The following is an 8,073-nucleotide window of genomic DNA, read 5'->3' as shown; positions in this document are numbered from 1 at the left end:
CATTTGTTTTCCACTTTTTTTTCCACCTGAGTACCCCTTTAAATGAGTTTTAAATGCACAGCATGGGTTAACTTTGTCTGCCATTCAGGGCTTTATATAAGGCAGAATCTGCTGGGACAACAGCAGATAAGAAGGGTAGGTACTCCCTTGGAAGAGGGGTACTCCAGTGGAAAACTTTTTTTTTTTTTTTTTTTTAAATCAACTGGAAGTTAAACAGATTTGTAAATTACTACTATTTAAAAAATCTTAATCCTTCCAGTACTTATTAGCTGCTGAATGCTACAGAGGAAATTATTTTCTTTTTGGAACACAGTGCTCTCTGCTGACATCATGAGCACAGTGCTCTCTGCTGACATCTCTGTCCATTTTAGGAACTGTCCAGAGCAGCATATGTTTGCTATTGGGATTTTCTCCTACACTGGACAGTTCTTAAAAGAGATGTCAGCAGAGAGCACTGTGGTCATGATGTCAGCAGAGAGCACTGTGTTCCAAAAAGAAAATAATTTCCTCTGTAGCATTCGGCAGCTAATAAGTACTGGAAGGATTAAGATTTTTTAAATAGTAGTAATTTACAAATCTGTTTAACTTCCAGTTGATTTAAAAAAAAAAAAATGTCAGCAGAGAGCTCTGTGTTGCAAAAAAGAGAAGAATTTCCTCTGTAGTATTCAGCAGCTAATAAGTGCTGGAAGGAAGGATTAATATTTTTTAATAGAAGTAATTTACTAATCTGTTTATCTTTCTGGCACCAGTTGATTTTGAAATGCTTACAATTGCCCTATTCTGGCCCTTATAACTTTTTATTTTTTTTCCGTACATGGGGCTATATGAGAGCTCATTTTTTTTTGCGCTGGGATCTGTTATTTTTACCGTTATAAAAAATCAGCATTTCTGTTATTTGTTTACGCTTATTCCATTCACCATGCAGGATCTCCCCATAGGGGGGAGATTTTTCAAAACCTGTCTAAAGGATAAGTTACTGAGTTGCCCATAGCAACCACTGTACAATGCTATGCTATAACATAGCATTGTACAAAGTGATCAGCGCTCTACTGATACAGTCTGTCTCTGCTAGGCTGGATTACATGAGTAACAATACGGCGGAGGGAGGCATTATAAGCGGACTCCAGCCACCATTTTAACCCATCGGACTCCCGTGATCACACTGTGGGGATCTGATGAGCATTACAAACCCACTGGCACCTGTCTTTTTTTTTTTTACCTTTAAATCAGTCTTTTACAACCAGGGTGCCTCCAGCTGTTCCAAAACTACATTTTCCCTGCATGCTTGAGATTGTAGTTTTGCAACAGCTGGGGGCACCCTGGTTGGGAAACATTGGTTTATAGACTGGGTGGATCTAGATAGTAGAAAATAAGTCTCGGCACTCACGGATCTCTTACAAATTCTTTCGGTGTTTATTCACACATAAGGTGATATACAGAACGCCTTTCGGCCACAAGCCGTTATCAACCGTAATCTTTTACGGTTGATAACGGCTTGTGGCCAAAACGCGTTCTGTATATCACCTTACGTGTGAATAAACACCGAAAGAATTTGCATGAGATCCGTGAGTGCCGAGACTTAATTTCTACTATCTAGATTTACCTATCGGTCTGCGAGCGCCACATTAACTACACGAGTGCCGACTCCATCTACTCCAGTATACAGTGGGTGGCACTGATCGCAGCATCTAAAGAGTTAGGTTGAGGTTGGTAGTCAGGTGACCCACTGCCCGGGCTCCAAATAGCATTGGTCTTTATGTGCTTGGAAGATGGGGCAAAGTACATCCAATTCAAATTAACTATATCAAAGGGACCCCAAAGCTGCCATCAGAGCAGTTGAAGCCAGGGCCGATTCTGCCTAGAGGCAAAATAGGCTGCCGCCTAGAGCACACTCATGATGGGGGCGCCGCTCTGTCCGCCGCATGAAAGTTAGTAGCCAGCCAGCATCCAAAGCCACTGCCGCTCATCTGAAACACCCGCCCAGCCAGCACCACCATTGCCACATCCCCCTCCCGGTACCAAAATAATCTGCATTCTTCAGCCTGCTGGGGGAGCGCAGCGCCACCTCCGAGGCCTGACAGGTAGGTCAGGTCCGCCCAGAATCCTGACATCGAGTGCTCCTCCATATATCTGCCTCATTAGGAGGAGGTTTGTTACAGGGTGTCACTCCAGTAGTAAGGTGGGGCATGTCGAAGGGCGGAGCCAATAGGCGGGTCAAGGGGTGGCAAAATTAGCTTTCGCCTAGGGTGACAAAAATCCTTGGACCAGCCCTGGTTGAAGCCCCCCCTAGAAATACAGCACATACTCCATGGGGTACACATACAACATGTAGAGTCTAGACCAGTGGTCTCCAACCTGCGGACCTCCAGATGTTGCAAAACTACAACTCCCAGCATGCCCGGACAGCCAACGGCTGTCCGGGCATACTGGGAGTTGTAGTTTTGCAACATCTGGAGGTCCGCAGGTTGGAGACCACTGGTCTTGACCAATATCCGTATATGTTATTCATCATTTCAGCCCGGATTCAAGTAAATTACAACAAAGTATGCACTAAACTGTACATAACATGACAACAGTGTGAGTACCCCTAGACACATGGGTATACCCTTCGGGATGCCTGTTGAGAACAGTGGCACAGTAATAGGGACCAGGCCCTTAAAGGGGTTATCCAGGAAAAAAAACTTTTTTATATATATATATCAACTGGCTCCAGAAAGTTAAACAGATTTGTAAATTACTTCTATTAAAAAATCTTAATTCTTTCAGTACTTAAGAGCTTCTGAAGTTAAGGTTGTTCTTTTCTGTCTAAGTGCTCTCTGATGACACGTGTCTCGGGAACCGCCCAGTTTAGAAGAGGTTTGCTATGGGGATTTGCTTCTAAAATGGGCGGTTCCCGGGACACGTGTCATCAGAGAGCACTTAGACAGAAAAGAACAACATTAACTTCAGAAGCTCCTAAGTACTGAAAGGATTAAGATTTTTTTAATAGAAGTAATTTACAAATCTGTTTAACTTTCTGGAGCCAGTTGATATATAAGCTGGATGAAGGGAAAAAACTAAGGATAGAAAACAAATCCAAGAAGACGTCACCTGTGAGTCACTGGGTGTAACTGTATTCAGAATCATTGGGGAATTTCGAACATTCTGTGTATGGGATAGATACATCAAATGCTTATCTTCTTGTGTTTTGGCATATTATAATGATTGTAGGATAACTTGTAAATCTGACGCTACTAACATGGGACAAACAATAGATCATTGAAAGGGTTGTTCCCTTAACATCACTCATCTCTGTCCGCAGGATGGAGGATAATTGTCTGATCACTGCTAGAACCCCCAGTGATCATGAGAAAGAGGATCCTGAGCCCCCTGTTCAATTGAAGTGGCAGCTGAGCACAGCGGTCCCTCAAGTTTCAATATTAATGTAATTGGTTCTGAAGCCCCAAAATGTCATCCAAAAATAGGAAAAAGTGAGGATTAAAGAAAGGAGAGTAGATAACTAATACAGATAAAGCAAATCCTTACATATAAAAGTAATAAAGATCTGCTGGGAGCTGTAATCATTGTCTATGTAGAGAACAGGAGCTTCTTCAGGGTCCTGTACAGTACACAGTATCCTAAAAAAGTAACATGGAGCCGCCCTCACCTGGTGTCCAAAGGAGCAGCTAACCCTGGTAGAGGTAAAGAGTACAGAAGATGTAATACCTCCCTGTACTGTAGAGGGCGCTACCAGACACCAGTCAGTGCATACACTTCAGTAATACAGGTAAAGAGTACAGAACATGTAATACCTCCCTGTACTGTAGGGGGCGCTACCAGATTGGAATTCAGTGCATACATTTCAGTAATACAGGGATTTTACCAGTGAATGCCCATTCTGATTGGTGGATGCTTCCAGCCATTGACACGTTTCATAGATCTGGACTGTCTGTATATTGTATGTTGAGTCTGGTTTCACATTACAACAGTCCAGAAAAGAGGAAAGTATGTTGAAACTATTGTATGCTGAGGCCATTGTAAGTTAAGGGATCACTGTAGATATACAGATATGATATAGATAGATATAAGATAGATAGATAGATAGATAGATATGAGATATATAGATAGATATGAGATATATAGATATAAGATAGATAGATAGATAGATAGATATGAGATATATAGATAGATAGATATAAGATAGATAGATAGATATGAGATATATAGATATACAGATAGATAGATATGAGATAGATAGATATGAGATATATAGATATACAGATAGATAGATAGATAGATATGAGATATATAGATATACAGATAGATAGATATGAGATAGATAGATATGAGATATATAGATAGATAGATATGAGAAATATAGATAGATAGATAGATAGATATGAGATATATAGATATATAGATAGATATAAGATAGATAGATATGAGATATATAGATATATAGATAGATATAAGATAGATAGATAGATATGAGATATATAGATATACAGATAGATAGATAGATATGAGATATATAGATATACAGATAGATAGATATGAGATAGATAGATATGAGATATATAGATAGATAGATATAAGATAGATAGATATATAGATTATGATCAGTTATTTATGTTCTGTCACTAAGCAATTCCATTGCTTTTAAGAAATTGGGAAATCAAAGAATGAAAGAACATTTACACAACAGGTTTAGAAATCGTCTGAAATACAAATTACCTAAGACATTGCAGTATTCCCAGATAGAAATAACAGGACATGATGTGTTCTATCTTACCATAAAGTAGCAGTATTGGGGGGTACTGTAGCTTTATATTACACTGTAGAGGAAGTCTGGACCAACAGAGGAAGTTGTCATTGCTGTAAACAGTCCAGTGCTGTATGTTGCAGTTGTACAATACAGTGGGGATCAAAAGTTTGGGCACCCCAGGTAAAAATTTGTATTGATGTGCATAAAGAAGCCAAGGAAAGATGGAAAAATCTCCAAAAGGCATCAAATTACAGATTAGACATTCTTATAATATGTCAACAAAAGTTAGAAAACAAAAAAATGGCATCTGCAAAAGTTTGGACACCCTGCAGAGTTAATATCTTGTACTGCCCCCTTTGGCAAGTATCACAGCTTGTAAACGCTTTTTGTAGCCAGCCAAGAGTCTTTCAATTCTTGTTAGAGGTATCTTTTCCCATTCTTCCTTACAAAAGTCTTTCAGTTCTTTGAGATTTCTGGGCTGTCTGTCACGCACTGCTCTTTTAAGGTCTATCCATAGATTTTAAATTATGTTGAGGTCAGGAGATTGTGAAGGCCTTGGCAAACCCTTCAGTTTATGCCTCTTGATGTTATTCCCCCGTGGATTTCTAGGTGTGTTTAGGATCATTATCCATTTATAGAAGCCATCCTCTCTTTAACGTCAGCTTTTTCCCAGATGGCATCAAGTTAGCATCCCAAATTTCCTGAAATTTTATTGAATCCATTTTTCCTTCTACTCGTGAGATGTTCCCTGTGCCACTGGCTGCAATACAACCCCAAAGCATGATTGATCCACCCCCATGCTTAACCCCTTAAGGACATAGGGCGTATGGATACGAACCCGTTTCCAAGTCCTTAAGGACCGAGGGCGTATGGATACGCCCTGAGCATTTCCGGCCCCCGCCGCTAGCTGGAGTGGAGCTGGTGCCGGATGCCTGCTGAAATCGTTCAGCAGGCAACCCGGCATATCGCCCAGGGGGGTCATTATGTCCCCCCTTTTCGGCGATTGCCGCAGATCACTGGACAATTCAGTCCAGCGATCTGTGGCGGATTCCGGGTCAATCGGGTCTCCAGTGACCCGATGACCCGGAATTACTGGCTGATCGGGGCCGTCAGAGACGGCCCCGAACAGCCATTGCCAGCAGGGGTGAGGTGGCACTGGTGCCACCTCACGATCGCCCTGATTCGTCGGCCGGTTTCCCGGCCGACCAATCAGGGCGCCTGCTGCGGGTGTCACTCCCGCAACCCGCTCCGCCCCTCTTCCGGAGGACGTGAGTGGGTGCGGGCAGAAGACCCCGGGTGCTGGGGACCCCAATCCCCGGCGTCCCTGTTGGGATCGGGGGCCCCAGGAGCGGCGACGGCGGCGAGGGACTGACCTGTGCGGTGGCATCGTGGAGCAGCAGCAGGAGGTGAGTGACAGCCTCCTGCTGTTGCTTAGCAACAGCTCCCAGCATGCAAAAAGGGAATGCTGGGAGCTGTAGTTATGCAACAGCAGGAGGCAGACCACCACAACTCCCAGCATGCCCTTATGGGCATGCTGGGACTTGTAGTTTTGCAACAGCTGGAGGCACATTTTTCTATGGAAAAGTGTACCTTCAGCTGTTGTATAACTACAACTCCCAGCTTGCACAATCAGCTAAAGTGCATGCTGGGAGTTGTAGTGGTGCATCTGGTGGTTGCATAACTACAACTCCCAGCATGCCCGTTGGCTGTCGGTGACTGCTGAGAGTTGTAGTTTTGCTACAGCTGAAGGCACACTGAGTTAAGTAGCAAACCAGTGTGTTTCCAGCTGTTGCATAACTACAATCCCCAGCATCCCCAGCCAAAGTAGTATGCCTCCGGCTGTTGCATAACTACAAGACCCAGCATGCCCTTCCGCTGTCCGTACATGCTGGGGTTGTAGCTTTTGCAACAGCTGAAGGCACACTGGTTGCAAAACACTGAGTTTGTTACCAAACTCGGTGTTTCACAACCTGTGTGTCTCCAGCTGTTGCAAAACTACAACTCCCAGCATGCACTGATAGACCGTACATGCTGGGAGTTGTAGTTTTGCAACAACTGGATGTCCCCCCCCCCCCCAATGTGAACGTACAGGGTACACTCACATGGGCGGAGGATTACAGTAAGTATCCGGCTGCAAGTTTGAGCTGCGGCAAATTTTCTGCCGCTGCTCAAACTGCCAGCGAGAAACTACTGTGAACCCCCGCCCGTGTGAATGTACCCTAAAAACACTACACTACACTAACACAAAATAAAATAAAAAGTAAAAAACATTACATATACACATACTCCTACACAGCCCCCCTCCCCTCCCCAATAAAAATGAAAAACGTCTGGTACGCCACTGTTTCCAGAACGGAGCCTCCAGCTGTTGCAAAACAACTACTCCCAGTATTGCCAGATAGCCACTGACTGTCTAAGCATGCTGGGAGTTTTACAACAGCTGGAGGCACCCTGTTTGGGAATCACTGGCGTAGAATACCCCTATGTCCACCCCTATGCAAGTCCCCAATTTAGGCCTCAAATGCGCATGGCACTCTCACTTTGGAGCCCTGTCGTATTTCAAGGCAACAGTTAAGGGCCACATATGGGGTATCGCCGTACTCGGGAGAAATTGTGTTACAAATTTTGGGGGGTATTTTCTGCTATTACCCTTTTTAAAAATGTAAAATTTTTGGGAAAACAAGCATTTTAGGTAAAAAAAATAGATTTTTTTTACATATACAAAAATCATGAAACACCTGTGGGGTATAAAGGTTCACTTAACCCCTTGTTATGTTCCCCGAGGGGTCTAGTTTCCAAAATGGTATGCCATGTGGTTTTTTTTGCTGTCCTGGCACCATAGGGGCTTCCTAAATGCGGCATGCCCCCAGAGCAAAATTTGCTTTCAAAAAGCCAAATGTGACTCCTTCTCTTCTGAGACCTGTAGTGCGCCAGCAGAGCACTTTTCACCCCCATATGGGGTGTTTTCTGAATCGGGAGAAATTGGGCTTCAAATTTTGGGGGGTATTTTCTGCTATTATCCTTTTTAAAAATGTAATAATTTTGGGAAAACAAGCATATTAGGTAAAAATAAATTTTTTTTTACATATGCAAAAGTCGTGAAACACCTGTAGGGTATTAAGGTTCAAATTACCCCTTGTTACGTTCCCCGAGGGGTCTAGTTTCCAAAATGGTATGCCATGTGTTTTTTTTTTTGCTGTTCTGGCACCATAGGGGCTTCCTAAATGCGGCATGCCCCCAGAGCAAAATTTGCTTTCAAAAAGCCAAATGTGACTCCTTCTCTTCTGAGACCTGTAGTGCGCCAGCAGAGCAATTTTCACCCCCATATG

The sequence above is a fragment of the Hyla sarda genome, chromosome 9 (genome assembly GCF_029499605.1).
Source record: "Hyla sarda isolate aHylSar1 chromosome 9, aHylSar1.hap1, whole genome shotgun sequence".
Classification (NCBI taxonomy): domain Eukaryota; kingdom Metazoa; phylum Chordata; class Amphibia; order Anura; family Hylidae; genus Hyla; species Hyla sarda.
This window is presented reverse-complemented; position numbering follows the sequence as displayed.